The sequence below is a fragment of the Lissotriton helveticus genome, chromosome 11 (assembly GCF_964261635.1).
Source record: "Lissotriton helveticus chromosome 11, aLisHel1.1, whole genome shotgun sequence".
Taxonomy (NCBI): domain Eukaryota; kingdom Metazoa; phylum Chordata; class Amphibia; order Caudata; family Salamandridae; genus Lissotriton; species Lissotriton helveticus.
In genome coordinates, this window is record NC_136072.1 from 658747816 (window position 1) to 658774562 (window position 26747).

The window sequence follows — 26747 nt, forward strand, 5'->3', positions numbered from 1 at the left end:
CTCTGTTACGCTAGCAGAGAACAACCCAGGGCTATTCTTAAACCTTTGGGGCAGTCGACAAAATTGACACTGAGAACAGAGCGCTGAGAATGCTGTAAAAAACCTGCTCTCAGGTGCTATATTTGGGCAAAAAAATCCATTTGAGATATCTAATGTTGTTTTGTAATTTTTCTGGACAATGTTATTTATTAAGGTGGCACTGTGTACATTTTGAACTCAAATGTTTTAGTACATGTATTCAGATGTCGTCTTGTCTAAAACTAAACAGTGTGAATTTTTGGATTTCATTTTCGGAAACAAAGGATTATTCATTGAAGAGGTGCAAGTTTCAATTATACCCTGGTCTTCAAGTAGATCCAAGATCTCCCTGACCTGTTTTTTCGCATCTTGTTTTATTGGGTACTGTCTCTGTGGAGTTGGAGTAGTTTTTACTGGGATTGTATGGTGAGGTGACTCAGCATCCCACCCAATATGGCTGCGATATAGTGCCGGAGCTAGTGCTACTGCCCACTCCTGTACATAGTTCTGTTTTAAGTATATTGGAACGAGATCAGAAAAAGCTGGTAAAGTTACCGTTTCTCCCTTTGATCAATCCATAACAATTTCAGGCGGCCAATCATTTTCAGCGAAAAATATGTCATAGCTGTAAGCCAGGTTCTCCCAAAAGAGACCTTGAATTTTCCTGGGTTTATCCCTGTTCATTTAGAGTGTTATTTCATGTAACCTATGTGGGACACTTACCCTTGTATCATGTGTTTCCACTGTGATATGCTCATTCAACTCTGCTGTCACCAGAAATTCCATCAGGTTCTGGTGAGCTATTGTTAATTCTGCTGCGCTGTCTAGCATCGTCAGAGCCCATTTCCCGTTCAGAAGTTGAGTCCTCATAATTCTGGGCATGTCTAACTTTAAGACCCGCTACTTTCTTCTTTTTAAATTGAGGCTTTGATTTAGGCTTTTCTTCTTTTTTGGAAGTATGGTCTGAAGCGCGTTGCGTTTCTCTGGACTTTGTACGCTCTTCTCATCTGTGTTCTGAACTTCGTTCCTTCTTGGAGTTTTTTGATGAACCCTGAAAGGAACGAGAGAACGTGTATCAGTATCCTGATATCTGTCAGGTTTTTTAATGTTATCACGATTCCTACGGTTGTACCTCCTTTCGGAGGGCTTCTGTTGAGGACACCCACCCCTGGATTGTGATCTGTCTCTCTATTCTTTTGTTTTTTATTATTATGATCCCATTTCTTTTTGGAAGAATCAGGGGCTTGCTTGGTATTGTCTTTATCATGACCACCCATGAGTGAGGTTTTGCTGCTCCAGCTCCCAAACTATCTCTACCTAATTCGGCATAGGTAGCTCCGATAATTTTAGGTAATTCAATGTTCCTGTTGTAAAGGAGTGAAATCCCTCAACGGTTGGCGTATTGCCACTGCTGCTGCCTCCCTTTATATGTTTGCTAATATAATATGAGGCTAGAGGCAAAAGTACATTCAGTAAACCTAATATCACAAATTAAATTAGCACAATATATGTGGAGCCCTAAGGGCGTACCAAACCATTTATTATGAAAGTGGTATTAGAACCAAGACTTGCATAGACACAAGGCCTAGAGCCTGTAGAACCGCTGGGGCCACCAGGAAGGTAGGGACCCAGGGGACCCACAGGGCACACGTGCAGTGTGTGAATACAGCCACGAATCCCCATTAATTTCTAAGGTGAAAGTCGTAGATAAAAGATACTTAGGAGAGGACTTGGAGCAAACCCCTTTAGACTTAAGGGATTCTAGGGCCAACATCCACCGGAGCACCGGAGTACTCAATTTACCTCACCCAGGGAAGCCGGGTGCATAGGTGTCTTTTGGTGTCGGGTTTTGTCATAGTTTTCAATGGCGATCAGCTGCAAAGGGCTGCTGCCGTCCAAGTTGAAAGTGTCCAGTGTGATCCAAGCCTGGATCAGAGATGAGAAAAAACTGAAAGTAGAAGGGACAGAGTCTGGGTCACTTGCCAGTGACCTAGGGCACGATAGTCATATGCCCACCGATGTTGGGTGATTTCAGGTGAAGAAGGGGAAGCTTGACTCTTCAGCCACGAGGACCAGGAGGCGTTGACGATGACCAGGATCCGGAATCGTGCCGGCCCATGCCGATGTCGAGTGCTGCGGTGTCTGTGCCTGGATTGGACCCAACAAGCGTAGGCAACAGCAACCCATGCAGAAATCAAAGAAATACTTCAGTGCAGACCAGCAAGGTCTGGGTGACTCACAACGCGGTGAACAGTCAGGGCACATCTGGAGCAACCAGGGAAGCCCAAGGAAAAGTAGAGTTACCTTTGTGGGGACCCACTAGTCGACGGACCAGTGATCGTGAAGGAGCCTTGAGTGGAACTGCAAGAAGCGGTCTCACGGAATACTCGTGGAGTGTAGGCCCAAAATCTTCGGTACAGATGGTGCTCAGGGCTTGGGCTACAAGTAACCAAAAGCACAACTTCAAGGGAAGTCGAGAAGTCAATGTGCTAGCAAATGTGCACAGTGTACCTGAGTTCCGGTTCCACGTCACTCGTGAGGGCTGCACGCCTCATCTTTGCTGGGGACTCGGGTCTTCCTCTGAGAAGTCTGGAAATCCTCTTCCTGTGTTGCAAATACTTTGGAGTCCGGCGGGAGCTTTGGAAATGCAGACCGGAAAGACGCTTTGTTGGTGCCTGCTTGAGCAGGGGCGTCACTCCTTGACCCCAAGGGAGATTCTTCCATTCTCTAGTCATTAGTAGAGCGTTGAAGTTCCATGATTCAGTTTCAGAGTTTCTTCAATGTGTAATCTAAAGTCCTGTTGCCAGTGGTACCTTACTTATACTGAAGAAAGGGGTTGGACATACTCCAGAGACTCACCTATAGGAGGGTTTGGAAAGAGGGGTGGCTACACCCATTTCCTTTGTCCAGTTTCATGCAAGGAAACCTATTGTCCAGGCCTCCCCTGCCGGAGTTTCGTGCAGCAGCAGGAGGTCAGATGCGTGTCTGTGGCTGCAGAATCCATTTTGTGATGCCAGGGCTCTTTTAAACTATTACCGGGTAGACCAGTGTGTGGAATTCTACCACCGCCGCCAGAACTGGCAGGGAGGGGGGGTAGGATTCCAAAGTGTTTGACACCAAAGACAACATGTTTCCATGCAGCCATTTCAAAGTTAGCATTTACAGCGAGGTTAAAATGCACTTAAGAGTATATAGTCTGGCTGCGTCACAGAACAGCCTCAGAGAATAGATTCCGAAAGCTGCAGAGGGGTCCTGCTTATACATGTGCACCCTCTCACACAAAACCAAGCAACGTAGTGTACCATATACTAGGGACTCACAAGGGTACCCCAGCAACCAAACTGGATTGTACCTATAGTACATGCATTTAATTTAGAGAGGAAGCAGCTAGGCTGGGGTCCTAGATAGCAGGGCCCCAACCAGACTAAAATCGAAAACAGTGAATCACCAGTAAAAAGTAAGGGTGACCATAGTAAGCAGATCCTACTCTCCTACACAACCCCCAAACGCTGGGACATTAAACTGAACTTGAAAAGTTGAGTCTTCATGTTCTAAGTGGAAATATTTGAAGAGTCCATCTGCATTGGCATGGTTACTCCCGGGTCTATGTTCCACTGTATGGTCCATCCCCTGTAGGGAAATGGACCACCTCAACAGTTTGGGGGTTTCACCTTTCATCTGTTTTAGCCATAAGAGGGGCTTATGGTTAGTCTGATCAGTGATGTGAGTGCCAAACAAGTATGGCCTCAGCTTCTTCAGAGCCCAAACCACAGCAAAGGCCTCCCTCTCAATAACTGGCCAACATTTCTATCTAGGGGCCAGCCTTCTGCTAATAAAAGCTACTGGCTGGTCCTGACCTTCATCGTTCAATTGCGACAGCACAGCCCCTGCCCCCAACTCAGATGCATCTGTTTGGACAATGAATTCTTTGGAGTAGTTAGGACTTTGCAGAATTGGTGCAGTGCACATGGCCTGTTTCAGGTCATCAAATGCGCTTTGACAGCTAACTGTCCACTGAACTTTCTTTGGCATTCTCTTAGAAGGTAAGTCATTCAGGGGTGTCACAATGGAGCCATACCCTTGATAAATCTTCTGTAGTACCCAGTCAGGCTCAAGAAAGCTCTGACCTGAGTAAGGGTAGTTGGAGCAACCCAGTCCATGATGGTCTGGATTTTGCTCTGTAATGGTTGAACCTGGCCTCCACCTACAAGGTGGCCCAGGCACACAACCTGACTCTGCCCTATCTGGCACTTAGTAGCCTTGATAGTTAGGCCTGCCTTCTGCAGGGCCTCCAAAACATTTCTCAGGTGGAACAGGCGATCCTCCCATGTAGAGCTAAAGACAGCAATATCATCTAGATATGCTGCACTATAGTCTTCCAGGCCTGTTAGGACTATGTTCACCAACCTTTGAAAAGTGTCAGGTGGATTTTTCAAACCAAAGGGCATTACCACAAATTGATAGTGCCCACTAGAGGTAGAAAATGTTGTCTTGGGCTTTGAATCATCAGCTAACCTGCCAGTAGCCAGCTGTAAGATCAAATGTGCTCATAAACTTAGCTGAGGCCAAAGTATCTATAAACTCAACTGCTCTTGGGATTGGATGGGCATCAGTACTAGTGACTGCATTGAAACCCCTGTAGTCTACACACACAAAACCTCATCTCTCTCTTACCACCCTGGGTGTGAGGTGTTGGTGCCAAGACCACTGGACTAGCCCAAGGCCTATCTGAGGGTTCAATAACTTCCAAATCCAACATCTTCTGGACGTCAGTCCTGATACAGTCCCTGACATGGTCAGGTTGCCTGTAAATCTTATTTTTAAAAGGCAGACTGTCCCCAGTGTCCACTTCATGAGTGCACCAGGTAGTCTGACTTGGAATCGGTGAGAACATGTTCCTATACTGATTGAGCACCTGTCTACAATCAGCTTTTTGCTGGGCAGTGAGGCTGCCTGCCAAGGGTACACCATCAACTGACCCATCATTAGAGTTCTGTGAGAGCAGGTCAAGGAGTGGATCACTCTCTTCCTCTTGTCCCTCATCAGAAGCCATTCGCAAGCCCATGTCTGCCCTGTCAACATAAGGTTTCAGTCTGTTGACATGAAGCACCCTATGGGGACTCCTGGGAGTTCCAAGGTCTGCCAGATAGGTAACCTCTCCCTTCTGTTCAACAATTGTATGGGCACCACTCCACATGTCCTGGAGGGCTGCTGGGGCCACAGAGTCCAACACCCAAACTTTCTGTCCTGGCTAGTAAACAGTCAGTACTGTCTTTTGGTCATGCCATGCCTTTTGTAATTCCTGGCTAGCCTCAAGTTTTTGGTTGCCTTTTATCATATACTCAGCCATCCTGGAGTGGAGACCAAGTACATACTCCACTATGTCCTGGTTAGGGGGTTTGAGTGGTAACTCCCATCCCTTCTTCACCAGACACAATGGACCTCTGACAGGATGCCCAAACAGAAGTTTAAAAGGGCTGTAATCAACCCCCTTCAGAGGAACCTCCCTGTATGCAAATAAAAGGCAGGGTAGTAGTATGTCCCATCTCCGCTTAAGCTTTTCTGGGAGACCCTTGATCATACCCTTTAAGGTTTTTTTGAACCTTTCAACTAAACAATTGTATTGTGGGTGATAGGGTGTGGTGAATTTGTAATTCACTCCACATTCGTCCACAGTGCAGTCAAGTAACTAGACATAAAGTGTGCACCTTTATCTGAAACGACCTCCTTATGGAAACACACTCTTGAGAACACTCCCAAGAGGGCTCTGGCCACCACAAGTGCTGTAGTGGTCCTAAGGGGAATTGCTTCTGGGTACCTAGTGGCATGGTCTACCATCACTAGGATAAACCTCTGCCCAGATGCTCTCTGAGGATCCTTGGGACCAACTATATCAATCCCAACCCTCTCAAAGGGAACCACCACCACAGGTAGTAGCATCAGGGGGGCCTTTGTTTTACCACCTGCCTAACCACTGGCTTGACAGGTGACACAGGAGCAACAAAACTCCTTGGTGTCATCAGACACGTGGGGCCAATGAAAGTGAGGGAAAATTCTGTCCCAAGTCTTGTTTTGGCCCAGGTGTCCTGCTAGGGGGATATCATGGGCTAGTGTCAATAGGATGCCCCTGAACTTCAAATGTATAACCAACCTCCTGGCTGCACCAGGCTCGGGGTCTCTACTCTCGTAGTACTGGAGTCCATCATCCCAATAAATCTTATGGGTGTCACTAGTATTCCCAGCAGCCTCAGCAGCAACCTGCTGTCTGAGAGGTTCAAGAGAAGGGCAGCTCAGCTGCTCCTGACTCAGATCTGCCATGGAAGGGCCCCCTGTCTCCAAGAACTCAACCTGATCAGGCTCAAGCTCATCCGAGACAGTTCCTTCTTCAGGACTACAATCATCTCCCTCAAGAGACTGATCTTCACTCTGAGTCAGTGGGGAAGGCACTGCCTTAAACCTACTGCTCCTTTTCTTAGAAGGCACCTGGTCCATTCTTCCAGGATCCAGAGCGTGTTCAGTTTTAGACATTTTGGCCTGTGACCTAGTCACAGAAAACACATGTGCAGAGATCCCTAACATTTCTGCATGGGTCCTGAGCTCCAGTTCAGACCAGGCTGAAGTCTCTAAATTATTGCCAAACAAGCATTCGACAGGGAGGTCTGCACTTATCACAACTTTCTTTAGGCTAGGTACTCCTCCCCAGGAGAAATTAACAACTGCCAGGGCATGGTTGGTCCTGGCATTGCTAGCAATGGTCACTTGTTAAAGTTCACCAAGTATGATCTGCCCAGGGTCCACAAGGTCTTGTGTCACCATTGTGACACCTGCCCCTGTATCCCTGTATGCCAAAGCCTATTTTCCATTAATTAAAGGCTGCTGTCTGTATTTGCCCAAGTAACAGGGACTCAGAAAGGAGGATTTATCCATGCCTCCATCACAGATCAGAACAGCCTGAGTTGGAATTCTGACTAGGCCAGAGTCCATCTCAGACAGGGTTAACCCCACTACACCCTTATTCTGAGTACCACCACTTGGAGCTGAACTAAGGGGAACTGTTGCCTTAGGGGCAATGGTGGCTGGAGTTGAGTCTTTGGACCTTTTACAATCACTAGCCCAATGACTATTATTTTTTCAAACTTTACACCATGGTTTCATTTGGCCTTTCTTTTTGGATGATTGGGAATCCCCATCATTGGAAGACTTTTGGGGACCTTGTGAAGACTTCTGGTCTTTACCATTCTCCCCACCCTTATTAGGATCTTGCTTCTTCTGGTCACCATCTTGGTTATATACCTTCTGTTTCACCCTGATTCTGACCCATTTGTCTGCCTTCTTTCCCAATTCTTGGGGAGAGGTCAGATCAGAGTCTACCAGAAGCTGATGCAACAGGTGATTCTGACAGTTATTAAGGATCTGCTCCCTTATAATTAAGTTGTACAATCTTGTATAATCACACTCCTTACTGCCAAGTAACCAGCCTTCCAGAGCCATAGTAGCACAAGTAGGAGTGTATGATCTGCTTATTATGGTTACCCCCATTTTTTGCTGGTGTTTCACTGTTTTTCGACTTTAGCCTGGCTGGGGCCCTGCTATCCAGGACCCCAGACTAGCTGCTTCCTCTATAAAATGACTGCATGTACCTTAGGTACACTCCAGTTTGGTTACGGGGGTACCCTTGTGAGTCCCAAGTATATGGTACACTATGTACTAAGGGCATAGGTACCCCAGAGCCCTACCAGGGGCTGCAGCATGTATTATGCCACCCATGGGAGGCCTTCCAAAATGACACCACAGGACTGCTACTGCAGCCTGGGTAAGTAGGTGCATGCACCCCTTACTAAGATATAGGTTACCTATATCTACCTTTAATCACTGACACATATAAACTCCTATGGCAGGCCTTAACAATCCTGAAGGCAGAGTGCATGGTTTTGTGCGAGAGGGTGCCCTCGCATGAGCTGGGCCCCTCTGCAGCTTTTGGAGCCTATTCTCTGAGGCTGTTCAGTGATCCAGCCAGACCATATACTCTTAAGTGCATTATAACCTCGCGGTAAATGCTAACTTAGAATGGCTGCATGGAAACATGTGATGTCAAACACTTTGGAATCCTACCCCCCTGCCAGTTCTGGCGGTGGGGGTAGAATTCCACCCTTCTAGAGGGAGAGACATGTACACACTGGTCTAACCGGTAATAGTTTAAAAGAGCCCTAGCATCACAAAATGGATGCTGCAGCCACAGACATGATCTGACCTCTTGCTGCTGGACGGAACTCAGGCAGGGTAGGCCTGGGCAATAGGTTTCCTGTCACAGGGAGGTGTAACTACCTCCCACACAGGCTTTAGTGTATTGGGGCTGGGTGGGGGAACTCAGAGAGTGCTTTTCAGACAGCACTGGGGGCACATGTTGTGTCCCTGTGCATAGCCCCGTTCAAACCAGTTGCAGGGGCACTCAGCCCCTGCTCTGGTGCAAAACTGGACAAAGGAAATGGGTGTAGCCACCCCTCTTTCCTGACCCTCCCATAGATGGGTCCCAGAGTGTGTCCGACCCCTTTTCTTAGTATAAGTAAGGGACCCCTGGCAACAGGACTTTAGATTACACCTGGACAAAACTCTGACACTGAATCCTGGAACTTCGATGCTCTATTCAAGACTAGAGGACAGAAGAATCTCGTTTGGGGTCAAGGAGTGACTCCCCTGCTCAAGCAGGCACCAATGAAGCATCTTGCCAGTCTGCATTTCCAAAGCTCCCGCCAGACTCCGAAGTATTTGCAACACAGGACACGGACTTCCATACTTCTCAGAGACCGACACCAGATCCCAGCAAAGCTGGGACCCACAGCCCTCATGAGTGACGTGGGACCGGAACTCCTGGACACCATGCACATTTGCTAGTGCATCAACTTCCCAAGCTTTCCCGAAGTTGTGCATTGGGTTACTTGTAGACCAAGCCCCGAGCACCAGCTGCACTGAAGATTGTGGGCCTACACTTCACAAGTTTTCCGTGATCCCGCTTCTTGCATTTCAGCTCGAGGCCCCTTCGCGATCCCTGGTTCGTAGTTGTAGATTGGACAAGTGACCCAAACAAGTGTGGTTCTACCCTAATGATTTCATCCACTATGATGGTCAAATCTGAGTCTGGAAATCTGGAGTTTCTTCTCCAAGCCATGGTTGAAAAAAAGTAAAAATATGAAAGTTTAACAAATGGAAGACCATTATTGATATCAAGGGGAAAAAATTCAAAAATATAGCAAAAGGTGAATTTAATGGTCTATCCCCAAAATGACTATCTACTGCTTGCTACTTCTGAGCAAAGACAAAGGATGATTGTACAGCATTGGGTGTGGTTTATACTGAGCTCAACAGGTGAGAATACATAGGACATTAGTATCAGGTGTGTACATTCAGCATCCATCATTCAGCTGCAATGTTATACCACGGAAATCCCATTCAGTGATGTATTTCTTCTGATGCTACACCCAAGCCAGCTACACTGATTGTAACATATAAATTTGGTGGACGGAATCCTGTCACACCAACGCCAATAGAGTGTTTTACGAGAGAAAAGGATTCATCGCTAAATGCATGGTAAACCAGCTAGGATGACCGATCTCCCTCCTACATGACCAATGGCAGTTTGACCACTCAATATATAAGTCAGGCATAATGTACTCTGCAAGGCCGGCAGGAGGAATGAATCCTCTGTCATGGAGGACTGACAGCCAGACTGCCAAGATCTAAACTGAGCCCTTTGTTTTTAGTCTTTGGTCCTATTCTTGAGCGATTTTTTATTCTCATCTAATCAGTTGTGGGAAAGGAGGTCACTCTTAAGAATGGCATTCTGTTTCATAGTACTTGTTGTGCTGGTCAGTTATTGTTCAACTCCTTGCATGCTCATGACGAGCTAACCTTCCCTTTTCTTACATGTCAGGCACCCCTAAGGTAGGCCTAAATTACGCCTGTGGGCAGGGAGCAGTGTATGTGAAAGGTAGGGCATGCCCTGGTGTGTGTGTGGCATGTCCAGATAGTGAATTACAGTCCATTTTATTTTTCACTATTGCAAGGCTACTTTTCCCCATAGGACAGAATGGAAGTTTGTTTATAACCTCTAAGCATAACTGGCCCCGGGAACTGGGTGGGAAAATAAAATGTAGTACGCCTGAACTCGGAATCTAACGATGTATCTTTTAGTAAAGGTGAGTTTTACATTCTGTGTTTGAAAATACCACTTTTAGGAAGTAGGTATTTTCTTGCTCAGTCATCCCTTGTGGCTCTGCTGGAATGTGGATTGCCTGTCTGGGTTTTGGACGACAGATGGCTAGGAAGCAAGTATGGCTCACAATAGTATTGGTAGGTAGGTCAGGAAGGAGCTCAATAGACTTGGACTGCGATGGGGGAAGAGGGAGGAGATTACCTTGCACTTCAAACTGACAATGTCACCTCCAAACTCTGCCTAGAGGTTCAAATAATTTCTGGATACAAATACTGGGGCCCAGACCCCTGAACTTTAGAGGTCTTTTGGATCAAGAAGACTGCCAAGAAGAAGAGCTGGAGAAGCTGTGAGGAGGGACTACCACTTTCCTGTGTGCTTTGCTGTGTTGGCCTACATTAGCTGCTTCTGTCTTGGGCAGTTAAAGGACTGGACTGAACTTTCTGCAATCTACTTTTGTGAGTTTCTCAAAGGGCTTGAGGTAGAGTTTGCCCCCTGTTCAAGAAGTCTCAGGAACAGCAAAGACTTCAAGCTCTTCTGCCTTCAGCACTGGGGACAGAGTGTTTTGTGCTGCGACAGAAGAAAAGCATCTCGACGACATCTACAACGCCGCTGCGACCCTGTCCTGAACTCACCGCAGAGGGTACCACTGCAACATCGCACTGGGACCCTGGTCTCACAGGCAACACCTGCTGATGCTGCCACTAAGCCGCTGCTCGCACCGTGACCTGTGGGCAACGCACTCCGCACAGTCTCGCTTCACACCGAAGACAGGGCACCGCAGAGAGCACTGCCGCAATGCTGCACGGCGACCCTCGTTTCACCAACGACGCCTGCTGATGCCGCCACCGAGCCGTTGTTCACACCGCGACCTGTGGGCACAGCACTCTGTACTGCCTCACTTCACGGTGACGTCTTGGCCTCCCCGATGCTGCCGCTCCACTCCGAAATCAACACCGCTGCTTGCACTGTGGTTCGAGGGCACCTCTCATAAAGTTACACGGCACACCACCCTCATCCCGCACCGCAGCCATGGCCTACTGACCCCGGCACCATCGATTCCTGTTTGTCAGCTGATGACAGCAGTTCAGCAACGACGACAACACTGCTTGCACTGTGACCTGCCGGCACTGTGACGAGCACCGCCTTTACATCACACCGCGACCCTGGTCTCACCGACAACGCCATCTGACGCCGCCACCGAGCCGCTGCTTACATCGCGACCTGAGGGCACCACACACTACACCGCTGCAGTTTGCACCGCAGCACCCAACACCTGCCGACACTAGCGCTCCTGATCCCAACAGAAAGGAGCTCGTCCTGCAACGCGAGTGACTTCAAGGGCCTTGGTGCCCTGCATCTCTAACAAGTACTGTTTGCGGGTCTTCCTGACACTGTAGCTGGTCCACGACCAGCCCTAACTGTTTGGATTTGTCTGCTCACAATGCCGGGATAGCCCCTGACGGAGCTATTGACATCAAGGAACTGTTTTTAAAGCGTATTTTGATAACTGTAGATTTTTAAGTACTGCATTGTGGATTCTTATTGTTTTTGGTCAGATCAGAGTCTACCAGAAGCTGATGCAACAGGTGATTCTGACAGTTATTAAGGATCTGCTCCCTTATAATTAAGTTGTACAATCTTGTATAATCACACTCCTTACTGCCAAGTAACCAGCCTTCCAGAGCCATAGTAGCACAAGTAGGAGTGTATGATCTGCTTATTATGGTTACCCCCATTTTTTGCTGGTGTTTTCACTGTTTTTCGACTTTAGCCTGGCTGGGGCCCTGCTATCCAGGACCCCAGACTAGCTGCTTCCTCTATAAAATGACTGCATGTACCTTAGGTACACTCCAGTTTGGTTACGGGGGTACCCTTGTGAGTCCCAAGTATATGGTACACTATGTACTAAGGGCATAGGTACCCCAGAGCCCTACCAGGGGCTGCAGCATGTATTATGCCACCCATGGGAGGCCTTCCAAAATGACACCACAGGACTGCTACTGCAGCCTGGGTAAGTAGGTGCATGCACCCCTTACTAAGATATAGGTTACCTATATCTACCTTTAATCACTGACACATATAAACTCCTATGGCAGGCCTTAACAATCCTGAAGGCAGAGTGCATGGTTTTGTGCGAGAGGGTGCCCTCGCATGAGCTGGGCCCCTCTGCAGCTTTTGGAGCCTATTCTCTGAGGCTGTTCAGTGATCCAGCCAGACCATATACTCTTAAGTGCATTATAACCTCGCGGTAAATGCTAACTTAGAATGGCTGCATGGAAACATGTGATGTCAAACACTTTGGAATCCTACCCCCCTGCCAGTTCTGGCGGTGGGGGTAGAATTCCACCCTTCTAGAGGGAGAGACATGTACACACTGGTCTAACCGGTAATAGTTTAAAAGAGCCCTAGCATCACAAAATGGATGCTGCAGCCACAGACATGATCTGACCTCTTGCTGCTGGACGGAACTCAGGCAGGGTAGGCCTGGGCAATAGGTTTCCTGTCACAGGGAGGTGTAGCTACCTCCCACACAGGCTTTAGTGTATTGGGGCTGGGTGGGGGAACTCAGAGAGTGCTTTTCAGACAGCACTGGGGGCACATGTTGTGTCCCTGTGCATAGCCCCGTTCAAACCAGTTGCAGGGGCACTCAGCCCCTGCTCTGGTGCAAAACTGGACAAAGGAAATGGGTGTAGCCACCCCTCTTTCCTGACCCTCCCATAGATGGGTCCCAGAGTGTGTCCGACCCCTTTTCTTAGTATAAGTAAGGGACCCCTGGCAACAGGACTTTAGATTACACCTGGACAAAACTCTGACACTGAATCCTGGAACTTCGATGCTCTATTCAAGACTAGAGGACAGAAGAATCTCGTTTGGGGTCAAGGAGTGACTCCCCTGCTCAAGCAGGCACCAATGAAGCATCTTGCCAGTCTGCATTTCCAAAGCTCCCGCCAGACTCCGAAGTATTTGCAACACAGGACACGGACTTCCATACTTCTCAGAGACCGACACCAGATCCCAGCAAAGCTGGGACCCACAGCCCTCATGAGTGACGTGGGACCGGAACTCCTGGACACCATGCACATTTGCTAGTGCATCAACTTCCCAAGCTTTCCCGAAGTTGTGCATTGGGTTACTTGTAGACCAAGCCCCGAGCACCAGCTGCACTGAAGATTGTGGGCCTACACTTCACAAGTTTTCCGTGATCCCGCTTCTTGCATTTCAGCTCGAGGCCCCTTCGCGATCCCTGGTTCGTAGTTGTAGATTGGACAAGTGACCCAAACAAGTGTGGTTCTACCCTAATGATTTCATCCACTATGATGGTCAAATCTGAGTCTGGAAATCTGGAGTTTCTTCTCCAAGCCATGGTTGAAAAAAGTAAAAATATGAAAGTTTAACAAATGGAAGACCATTATTGATATCAAGGGGAAAAAATTCAAAAATATAGCAAAAGGTGAATTTAATGGTCTATCCCCAAAATGACTATCTACTGCTTGCTACTTCTGAGCAAAGACAAAGGATGATTGTACAGCATTGGGTGTGGTTTATACTGAGCTCAACAGGTGAGAATACATAGGACATTAGTATCAGGTGTGTACATTCAGCATCCATCATTCAGCTGCAATGTTATACCACGGAAATCCCATTCAGTGATGTATTTCTTCTGATGCTACACCCAAGCCAGCTACACTGATTGTAACATATAAATTTGGTGGACGGAATCCTGTCACACCAACGCCAATAGAGTGTTTTACGAGAGAAAAGGATTCATCGCTAAATGCATGGTAAACCAGCTAGGATGACCGATCTCCCTCCTACATGACCAATGGCAGTTTGACCACTCAATATATAAGTCAGGCATAATGTACTCTGCAAGGCCGGCAGGAGGAATGAATCCTCTGTCATGGAGGACTGACAGCCAGACTGCCAAGATCTAAACTGAGCCCTTTGTTTTTAGTCTTTGGTCCTATTCTTGAGCGATTTTTTATTCTCATCTAATCAGTTGTGGGAAAGGAGGTCACTCTTAAGAATGGCATTCTGTTTCATAGTACTTGTTGTGCTGGTCAGTTATTGTTCAACTCCTTGCATGCTCATGACGAGCTAACCTTCCCTTTTCTTACATGTCAGGCACCCCTAAGGTAGGCCTAAATTACGCCTGTGGGCAGGGAGCAGTGTATGTGAAAGGTAGGGCATGCCCTGGTGTGTGTGTGGCATGTCCAGATAGTGAATTACAGTCCATTTTATTTTTCACTATTGCAAGGCTACTTTTCCCCATAGGACAGAATGGAAGTTTGTTTATAACCTCTAAGCATAACTGGCCCCGGGAACTGGGTGGGAAAATAAAATGTAGTACGCCTGAACTCGGAATCTAACGATGTATCTTTTAGTAAAGGTGAGTTTTACATTCTGTGTTTGAAAATACCACTTTTAGGAAGTAGGTATTTTCTTGCTCAGTCATCCCTTGTGGCTCTGCTGGAATGTGGATTGCCTGTCTGGGTTTTGGACGACAGATGGCTAGGAAGCAAGTATGGCTCACAATAGTATTGGTAGGTAGGTCAGGAAAGAGCTCAATAGACTTGGACTGCGATGGGGGAAGAGGGAGGAGATTACCTTGCACTTCAAACTGACAATGTCACCTCCAAACTCTGCCTAGAGGTTCAAATAATTTCTGGATACAAATACTGGGGCCCAGACCCCTGAACTTTAGAGGTCTTTTGGATCAAGAAGACTGCCAAGAAGAAGAGCTGGAGAAGCTGTGAGGAGGGACTACCACTTTCCTGTGTGCTTTGCTGTGTTGGCCTACATTAGCTGCTTCTGTCTTGGGCAGTTAAAGGACTGGACTGAACTTTCTGCAATCTACTTTTGTGAGTTTCTCAAAGGGCTTGAGGTAAAGTTTGCCCCCTGTTCAAGAAGTCTCAGGAACAGCAAAGACTTCAAGCTCTTCTGCCTTCAGCACTGGGGACAGAGTGTTTTGTGCTGCGACAGAAGAAAAGCATCTCGACGACATCTACAACGCCGCTGCGACCCTGTCCTGAACTCACCGCAGAGGGTACCACTGCAACATCGCACTGGGACCCTGGTCTCACAGGCAACACCTGCTGATGCTGCCACTAAGCCGCTGCTCGCACCGTGACCTGTGGGCAACGCACTCCGCACAGTCTCGCTTCACACCGAAGACAGGGCACCGCAGAGAGCACTGCCGCAATGCTGCACGGCGACCCTCGTTTCACCAACGACGCCTGCTGATGCCGCCACCGAGCCGTTGTTCACACCGCGACCTGTGGGCACAGCACTCTGTACTGCCTCACTTCACGGTGACGTCTTGGCCTCCCCGATGCTGCCGCTCCACTCCGAAATCAACACCGCTGCTTGCACTGTGGTTCGAGGGCACCTCTCATAAAGTTACACGGCACACCACCCTCATCCCGCACCGCAGCCATGGCCTACTGACCCCGGCACCATCGATTCCTGTTTGTCAGCTGATGACAGCAGTTCAGCAACGACGACAACACTGCTTGCACTGTGACCTGCCGGCACTGTGACGAGCACCGCCTTTACATCACACCGCGACCCTGGTCTCACCGACAACGCCATCTGACGCCGCCACCGAGCCGCTGCTTACATCGCGACCTGAGGGCACCACACACTACACCGCTGCAGTTTGCACCGCAGCACCCAACACCTGCCGACACTAGCGCTCCTGATCCCAACAGAAAGGAGCTCGTCCTGCAACGCGAGTGACTTCAAGGGCCTTGGTGCCCTGCATCTCTAACAGGTACTGTTTGCGGGTCTTCCTGACACTGTAGCTGGTCCACGACCAGCCCTAACTGTTTGGATTTGTCTGCTCACAATGCCGGGATAGCCCCTGACGGAGCTATTGACATCAAGGAACTGTTTTTAAAGCGTATTTTGATAACTGTAGATTTTTAAGTACTGCATTGTGGATTCTTATTGTTTTTGGTCTTTTATGTAAAAATATTGGCTATTTTTCTAAACTGGTGTGGTGTCCTTTTGTAGCGCTTACACTGTATTACTGTTGGTTATGTGCAAATGCTTTACACACTGCCTCTAAGATAAGATTCAGGAACAAGGTGCCAGTGACATTCTCTGACTCCTCTGCGGAATCAGATGGCTCAGAAGCTGCAGAAGGACCAAGCACTTCCTCCCACAACCCCCATTTTTTAGGCAGAGTCCAAACACGGGGCTCAGTGATCCCCAGGGGGAGGGGGAGAGGCAGTACCAGATACAACGGGGACAAATTGAAGCAAATAGATAAAATTGTGATAAAACCCTGTGATAAGGGGTGGAATTGTTATCCAAGATAAAACCACCTATTATGAAGAGATCTTACGCCAAGTGAACAATGCCTCACTCTATGAACATTTGAATAGCAACCCCCTAAAAAGGATTAGTGAACACATCCTCACTGTCACCAAAGATGGCTTGGAAAATGGCTTCATCTTAATAACAAAGAGCCTCACACTCCTGTCCTGTACACTTTACCCAAAGTGCATAAAAACGCGAAATCCCCCCCCCGGCAGGCCTATCCTTTCCGGCTGTGTTTCCATCCTGCAACCCCTGGGAAAATACATTGACTTTTTTAGAAAAAATCTAGTACAGGACACTGCGACCTATGTCAAGGACACGACTCACCTGATCAATCTTATTGAATCCCAACCTTTTGACAAAAATACAGAACTCCTTGTCACTCTTGACATAAAGTCTCTGTACACCAACATTCCACAACAAAAAGGTATACAGGTTATTAAAAAACTATCTGAACAACCGTCCAGCACCTCGCCGAGTGCCAGCTGAATTCATCATTACATTACTTGAGATGGCACTTACCAAGAACTATTTTCTGTTTCAAGACACCTACTACAGACAGTGCAAAGGCACTTCGATGGGTGTGATTTTTGCCCCCAACTTTGCAATCCTGTTGGTAGACGATATGGAATCCAACATCATCCTTAGCGCAACTAACCCACATCGTGATAAAAAATCCGCCTATGGCCTAGGTACATCGATGATGTCCTCATGATCTGGGGCGGCGAACAAAATGAACTAAAGCTCTTTTGTGAGTGGCTAAACAACACCCAACCAGACGTGAAATTTACATTCAACTATGACAACAGTCAGGTAGACTACCTGGATGTTATCATTAAATGCCTAGATGGCGAATTATACACCACCCTCTTTAGAAAGCCTACAGGAAGTAATACCTTTCTAGAATACCATAGGGCACACACTAGGGCACTCAGGGATGGCCTACCCTAAGGCAAATTTCTTAGGATCAGGCATAATTGTAAATTCAAGGAAGATTTCTTTCAAGAGGCAGAGGTACTGTGTAAAATATTGACAGCCAGAGGCTACCCCAGAAGACTGGCGAAACGCGCCATGAAAAGGGCCTGGTACTCCCACCGAGAGAAGATACCTTTATCTACAATCACATGTGTCACCACATCCAGCACAGTGAGTAACAGACTAACTAAGCTAGTCAAAAAAACACTGGCCTGTTTTAGACCCCCTGGAGTTCACCACAGGAACTCCTCATTTCTCTTTCAAACATGGCCACAACATAAAGGACCACCTAGTGAAGGCATTCACACCCATCAGAAAAGACAATTCCATACAATCATACCTCAAGCTGCCGCCGATACTGGGGCACTACAAATGTAACCACTGCATGGCATGTGAGTCCACAAAAAACACCATTGTTTTTGAATACGGTAATTGCAAGCATGTTTTGAAAGCATTCACCAATTGAAATTCTAAAAATGTAATTTACTGTATTGAGTGCCCGTGCAAACTGCGCTACATTGGCCAAACAACTCAGCAGGTCAAGGCCCGGATATCTCAACACAAGAGCAGGATCTGCTGCAAAATCCTCGCAGCACCACTAGTTGAACATTTTTTGGCACAAGGACACTCTGAAAACAACTTCACCTGGCAGGTGATAGACAACCTCCAGACCAATGCAAGGGGTGGTAATCAGCAAACTACACTTAACTGTTTGGAGTGTAAATGTATTTTCAACTGCAAGACTATCGAAAACGGACTGAACTCTTTTGATGAATGGAATGCTTGTATATAACACCAACTGTCATTTACACTGGGGACTGTAATGTCTCTGAGAATATACCCTTTGCTTATCAGCTTGGAACTGGTGATCTCGGTGGTCATTTAATCACGCAATACTGTATTTGTATTTAAACTTGTATACTCTGTATGTAAGATCATCACACTGTACAGCACCACACTACCACAAAAACTGACACTACAACATAGGACCAATGCTAGTCAAACACACCCTCGTATTGTGCTTTGGAGGGCATTCCATATACGCCCTAATCGTGTGCCCACTAATATCCACAACAAGGCACCTCTTAACTACAAAACCCCTGCCTGCTGCATCCACTGGCAGATAACGTTACTAAAACCGCACTGATTGTTTCGTGGTGTTGTCCCACACACATGCGCCTACGATACAGCCTTAGCACATAAACACTGCCTGGATGACAACACTTCCATCTGCGCATGCGCAAATCTAGATCATTATGTGCAACTCAAGCGAGATTGTCACTATTTAAACCCCGCCCTCCACCCTTCCGATTCTGCCTCCAAGACGCAGTGACTGCAGCGTGCAGACCAGGAAGGTGTTAAATCGCTCTGTACTTCGTGAATTAGTGAGTGACTCTGGAACCTTCACCCTCTCTCTGAAGTGTTGCTATGAACTCACACCCAATTCTGACCCCTTGATTTTCCCCACTAACATATTTCGGAACCGGCAAATCTACTTAATCTGTGAGTATAGCGCTCGTCATTCTTAAGGTCCCTGCAGGTTTCACTAACGCTAACTGACAGAACCTGCCATCTTTTAATCCCTTAATTAAAATATTTCTAATTTTTCATTTAACCCTGCCTCCCAGGTCACACACTTATTACGCCAATTGATCAACGTCCGGGATTTTAGTGCGGATTGTGAGTACCTAGGTGCAATAGTTTTTCTAATTAATTTCCCCATATGTGCTTTAACTGCTGTGTATGATTCATTCCTCATTAGTATTCAAGTGCAGTACTGGAATTAATTAGGAATGTTTACTGGGCCCCAGGAATATGCCTTTAACCCCCTTAAGTAAGAATTCCTACCCCATCAGCTTTTTCTTTTCAGAGTAGTCGTATGCTTAATAACCTCTCTCCCGCCTGTGCTGCTCAGAACGCGTCCCGTGCCCTGCAGACGGTAGGAACCGACTGCAATCTCTTCAGGGGCAAGAACATCCTCCAAAAAGTAAGCGTTTCACGCACCAACCCTCCATTCCCTGGCCTAACCATACAGCCCATTAACTCTGTCCTTTGTCTGCAGCCCGAATCTCAGTCTGCCCAAAGAACTCCTACTAGATGGTAATAGCATCACCGTGACGCCATTTGGAGATCACCCTGTTGATCCAGACAATTTGAATGCCTCTAGTAAGCAATACCTTTAGCAACCTTCCAATCCCCAAGCACTTCTTGTACAGGCGCACTGACTATGTCTTCTGCCCACAGCTAGATTCAATATACGCTCATAAGAACTCCCGCTGCCTGTCTGGAAGCAGCAGCATGACACCCTTTGGAGATCACCCCGTTGATCCATGAAAATTTGAACACCTCTAGTAAGCAACACTTTTAGCAACCTTCCAATACCGCAGTAATGGATTGTTTATACAAGTGCATTGACTATGTCTTCTGCCCACATCTAGATTTACTATACGCTCAAAGAACTCACGCTACCTGACTGGAAGCAGCACTGTCGTGTCGCTACTTCAGACCTTACACGAGAGAGTTACCACTCTGTCGCCCCTCATACACCATTGTACACACTACGTGGGCTCTGACTTACGCGCTCTCTCTCTCCCCTATCAGCAGAACTACATTTCCAGGCTTGAGGCTGAACGACACCACTTAAGTGACTAAGGTTCAACTCCCCCCTACTTAGAGTAGGTTCTCCACACTGAGCACCTTTGCTCATACTCGTTTATTAATTTAATCTATGAAATTTAATTAAAACCCTGCGCCTCCTGCGCCCATTCACCATCCCATGCTGTCACATTATTTACATTGATCATAATGTCATAGAGAGTGCATTGCATTTGTCTTTACTATAAAACCACTGGGAGCACCAAGTCACTACATAAAATTCTAATGTAGGGACATATGGTAATTATACCTTGCTCTAATTCAGTTTCAGATTAATTCACTATGTCTGACTCAGATTCAGATTCAGATCATCCTATCGCAATGGAATCTGATTTCATTAACGAAGCCATCAAAAAAATGATCCATCATGAAATGAGATCATGTATGTTCTCTAATCTTTCTCAAGTTATGTCGTCTAAAAGGTCTTTCCGTCATGAGGAGGATCATTCAGATCTTGACATAACAGAAGAAAATGAGATCACCGAAACAAGGGGTAAGAGGCATAAAAAAACTAAAAATCTTGATTATACCCCAGAGAGCACGGGAGGTCTTAGCACCTCAAGACTTACAGGAGGTCCTCGCACCTCACTTGCCTCAGGTGTCCCTCGCGGCACAAATACGAAAGGTGTCCTTAACAACACAAACCTAAGAGGTGTCCATCGCGGCAAAATTTACCAAAGTGCTCAAGACAGTGACCTGTCTAATGATTTAAATAATGATAATGATGATGGCTCAGAATATCCAGACGAATATATCCTAGATCTGGACGAAGACGATCAAGACTTTGATTCTCTTCTCTTAAATGATAATAGTACTCCTTGTTCATCAAAAGATATTATTTTGGATCCTCTTGGAGAGGAGATGTTCTCACCTTTCAATATAAAACATCCTAGAAGCTCTGAGTGGACTCCACATGAGCATGTATGTAAGTTTATAAACAAATGGATTAGAAGTCCATTAGAAAGTAACACTCGTAACTTATTAAAAACAGAATGTAGCAGACCTACTATCGAAGGGAAGGTTTGCCAAACTCCAAACCTTGACCCAGAACTCATCACTTATCTCTTTAAACTCGGAAGGGATCCTCGTAAAGGCTTGGAAAGATCTCTTAAAGTGTGCCAAGATAAAGTCCTTGATATCTTAGGTCCTTTAACCAAGATAATAGACGCAGTAGAAGAAAGCTATATTAACGGTTGCCCCCTTGATACCCATTCTATCAGAGGCTGGAGTCAGAGAGCTCTCGTCCTTTTAGGAAACGCCAATGCAGGGCTTAATTCAGAAAGAAGAAAAATCGTACTATCCAAGATAAGTCCTAAACTCATTGATCTAGCTGATAAAGAAACATCCATTAATCCAAAAGGTTAACTTTTTCGAGAGGACCTTATTAAAAATCTGGGAAAGTATGTCTCTACTTTTACCGCTTTGGATAGAGCGCACCAAAATATGAAAAAAGTTTTCTATTATAACAATAACCTTTTTGGAAGGGCCGGAAGGAGAGGGCAGTCTTCCGGTCGCTTCAATAGACGGCCCACTGCAAGATACAGAGGTTACGGTAGAGGATACCAACAAGGATACCAACAAGGATACCAACAAACCAATCAACAACAATTTTATCCACCCAGAGGAAGAGGTTTCCGCTCGAGAGGATTCAGAGCGAGAGGAGCTTCTAACGACTCCACACCTCAAAGTGAGTATTCCTACTCCTTCCCCTCCCCTTTCTTTGAATATAAAAGTGGGAGGGAGAATAAAATTCTTCTATCACAACCGGAAAAAGATCACTCAAGACCCATGAGTTCTAAACACTGTACTCGGTTTTACGATAGATTTCATTCAGACTCCAATCCAGAGCTCCCTTCCAAGACCGATTCCCCTCACACTAGATCAAGAGAAAATTATAGAGGAAGAAATTTCCTCAATGCTAAAAAAAGGAGCAATTGTAGAGGTTCCCATGGAATTTATGGAATTCATAAGTACTCTAGTCCTTGTGGAAAAGAAAGACAAGGGTTGGAGACTGGTGATAAATCTCAGAGAACTCAACAAATTCCTTGTCTATCGACATTCCAAGAAGGAGGGCATCCATCTTCTCAGAGACCTCTTATTAGAAGGCGACTGGCTAGTCAAACTAGACTTGAAGGACGCCTACTTTACAATTCCCATGGCCCCAAAACATCAACCCTTCCTTCAGTTCCTTTGGAAAAACCATCTTTTTCAATTTCAGGCTCTTCCCTTCGGCCTCTCCTCTGCCCCTTGTTGTTTCACCAAGGTATTAAGAGCAATGGCCTCATGTCTAAGAGAAAAGGGTATTCGTCTCATCATTTATTTAGACGATATCCTGATTCTTTCTCAAGACTATGCTCAGATAATCATAGATCTCAAGACAGTTATAAATCTCTTAGAGAGTCTGGGTTTTATCATAAACAGGGAAAATCCATTCTAGTCCCCTCAAAAAAGATGGAATTCCTGGGCTTCACAGTAGACACAACAGAATGTCTTCTCCTTCTTCCTCCCAAGAAGATTGCCAAAATAAGAAAGGAAATAAGACACGTATTGAAACAAGAAAATCTTTCCCTAAGGGAATTAGCAAGACTTTTAGGCCTTCTTTCTTCTTCCATTCAGGCCATTTTTCCGGGTCCATTGAAATATTGAGCCCTTCAGAGAATAAAAGCAAGGGCTCTCAGGTCAGGTCTTTGGTATGGAGACCGGATTTCATTAAACCCAGAAGCCATCTTAGAACTAACTTGGTGGTTAGACAATCTAGATGCATGGAATGGGAGAGCGATCTTTGGTTCAGCACCAGATTTTATTCTAGAATCGGACGCCAGACTTCATGGCTGGGGTGCTTGTCTGGAGAATCAGAACACTGGAGGAATTTGGTTCCAGCGAGAATCCCTGCACCACATCAATTATCTAGAAATAACTGCAGGGCTTTATGCTCTAATGAGCTTCAAACATTTTCTTCAAGGCAGATCAGTCATTTTAAAAATGGACAACATGTCTGCTGTTGTGTACATAAACCGTCTAGGAGGGACCAAGTCCGAGGACCTCTCCAATCTAGCAAAGAAGCTTTGGTTTTTCTGCCTAGAACACAAAATCTCTCTCAGAGCAGAATACCTCCCCGGGAAATCCAATCTTTGTGCAGATTGGAATTCAAGATTCATCCTAGATTACAGCGACTGGAAACTAAACACTTCTGTTTTCATTTCCCTCAATCATTTCTGGGGTCCATTCCAAATAGACCTATTTGCGAGCAGATTAACTACCCAATAAGTATCCTATTTCAGCTGGATGCCCGATCCTGGTGCTCTAGCAGTGAATGCCTTTCTCCCGTCTTGGGTAGGGATCAACGCTTATGCCTTCCCTCCATTCGCAATGATCCAGAGACTACTTCAGAAAGTGAGACAAGAACATTCCTCAATTGTCCTAATAACTCCGTTCTAGCCATCCCAAGCGTGGTTCCCAACAACTCTCGAACTAACCTATGATTTTCCCTTCCTAATTCCTCCTCTGACAGATCTTCTCAGAGACGCAGACGGTCAAATTCACCATCTTGTTCAAACAGGGAATTTGAACCTTCTTGCTTGGAGGGTGTCAGGAGATCTAACGATCTCGCACGACTTTCGTCAACAGCTTCAACTCTCCTCAGAGAATCATGGGCCCCTGGAACAGATTATCGATACAACAACATTTGGAAAGTCTGGTCACGTTGGTGCTTGGAAAGGGACTTGGATCCCGTGGAGGCACCTATCGTTGATATAATTAATTTTCTTGGAGAACAATTCGATAGAGGTTTAAGTTACAGATCTCTCAATTGTTTTAGATCTGCTATTTCTACTGGACATTCTTTAATTAACAATAAAACGGTAGGTAAAAATCCTAATATTTGCAGAATACTTAAGAGCATCAGAGTTAGAAGACCTCCTCAACCGAGATATCAATTTCTATGGGATGTTAATTTAATTATCGACCTTTTCTGTTCTTGGCCAACTAATTCTCTTCTCAGCAGAAAGAACCTTTCTTTAAAATTAGTTACTCTTCTTTGCTTAATTTCATGCAGAAGAGTCTCTGATGTTAAAGCTCTAGATATTTCTTACAGATCTTATGATATGTTTGGGGTCAAATTTGAAATACATAAAAGAACTAAAACTATGTCAGATTCTATTTTCTATCCACGATTTGATAATTGCACTAAACTTGTTCAATGCATGAAAGAATATGATGTGAGAATGAATCCTCATCGCCCTTTGAATGTATCTCAATTACTCATTTCTTTTGTTAAACCCCATAAAGGAATTTCTTCTTCCTCTATTGCTAGATGGGTTAAGTCAGTCATGAAACTTGTTGGAATCAATTTGGATGTTTTTAAACCTCATTCCATTAGGGGCGCAATGGCCAGTAAGTCATTCTGGTCAGGTGGTAAGTTAGATGATATTCTAAAAGCTGCTGATTGGTCTAATTCTAGATCCTTTGCTCATCCTATTGCAAACCTGTATCTCATATGTCTGATGTTGTTTTACATGACTACCAACATGCATAATGGTAGCCTCCGGTCTTGTAATGAAATTGCGATTCTCCTATTAACATGACCAGAGAACCTGGATTTCATTAAAGACTCAGAGCCTAACATTATCCCTCCCACCATTTCCCTGGGTGGTTGATTATATAACTTATTAGGTTCTTTGTTGATCTTAATATGCTTATTTGATTAACTTTGTTACTATTTTTTCTTTGCAGGAATATTTTTTAATATCTAATTATTAATTAAATTGGAATTTATTAACATCCTTTGTTCCTTTTACAGATAATCTTCCTTGATTCTGTTTCTTCTGGATTCCCGATCTTGTGGACCAATTGTACGAGGATGGTGTATTCGTTGTATTCTTCCTTCATCCTTCTTCAAGTTTGACGTTATATTGGAGTTTATTGGACTTTTCCTTTCTGTCGCCACATTTTAAAAGAGGCTGATTGCCTAGTGATTCATACTATTGTTACTTACTATGTATTCTAAGTTGGAACTTTTGCTTTGTGACATATGCGGCTATGCTTGGACTGCATTAAAAGTTGTATGCATAATGTTAGCCTCCGAGTCTTTAATGAAATCCAGATTCTCTGGTCATGTTAATAGGAGAATCGTAATTGCTCACTATATTTCCTGAAGATGATCTTAATTAACTAAAAGATCGAAACGCTGTTGACCCTTACAACAGGAACCTCTTCCATTGTACATATTCATGTGGAGTTCCTACTTTTTTTAGTTCACCGTCACTCTGTCACAATACACACTTTTTCACTTATGTGAGCTCCTGGCAATACTTTGAAATACTAATGCAGGGAATTGGAAACATTAGTATTTTATCTATATACTCAGTACCACAGATAACATTGTATTCTCGCAATACCTCATTGATGAAATGGAATGGACGGACATTTTCTCAAATGTAGATTGTCTCGCTCTCTAGAGTGTGAATGCAAAGGCATGGTAACTGACTACAAGCTGAAGATCAATTTGAATAATAATAATAATACTGATTTTTATAAAAGCGCGAACAGCTACCTCACATGGAGGTGTCCCGGCGCTGAAAAGAAACCGCAGCAACAGAGAGGAAAGGCAGGAGGAGGTACTAGACTATCTGCGCAAAGAGCCAGGTCTTTAGGAGTTTCCTAAAGATGGCTTCTGACGAGGCAGATTGGATGACAGGGGGGAGGGAGTTCCAAAGCTTCGCAGTGCCTACCGAGAAAGATCTGCCTCCGAGTCTCGCCCTTCTCACTCGTGGTATAGCCAGTAGGATCTGCGAGTTAGAGCGCAGGTGTCTCTCTTGATGGTAGCGGGGGAGTCGGAGTTTGAGATAATTGGGACAGTTCCCTTTTTGTGCTCTGTACGCTAGAGTGAGTACTTTGAATTTGACTCTGCTAGCCACTGGAAGCCAATGCAATTCGTGAAGATGCGGAGAGATATGATGTTTGAAAGGCACGTGTTTTATCAATCTCGCAGCCGCATTCTGCACGCTCTGCAGGCGTTGTGTCAGATATTTCGGGAGGCCAAGATAGAGGCCGTTTGAGTAATCCAGTCTGGATGTGACCGTCGCATGGACCACCGATTTACGACAGTCAGTAGGTAGAAGAGAGAGGAATTTTCGGAGGTTGCGGAGTTTATAGTGGCAGCTAGAGGTGATATGTTGTATATGAGAGGAGAAGGAGAGCGTCTCGTCCCACCATACACCCAAATTTTTTGCCTTGGAGCCAGGGGTGGGGGCAGGACCCATTTCGGTAGGCCACCAAAGGTCATGGGGGGAGGGGTACTTTTCCCAAAGAATAGTACCTCGGTTTTGCTAGCATTCAATTTTAACTTGTTGGTGTTCATCCATCTGGCAACGTCACAAAGACAGCCTTTTATTTTACTGAACGCTGTTTCTGACATCTCAACGTATGGGAAGACTAGTTGCGTGTCATCCGCATACGAAATCGCCTTGACCCCCCATTTGGAGATCAAGGTAAAAAGTGGGGCCAGGTAAACATTAAAAAGTAGCGGGCTAAGGGCGGACCCTTGCGGGACGCCACACCACAGTTG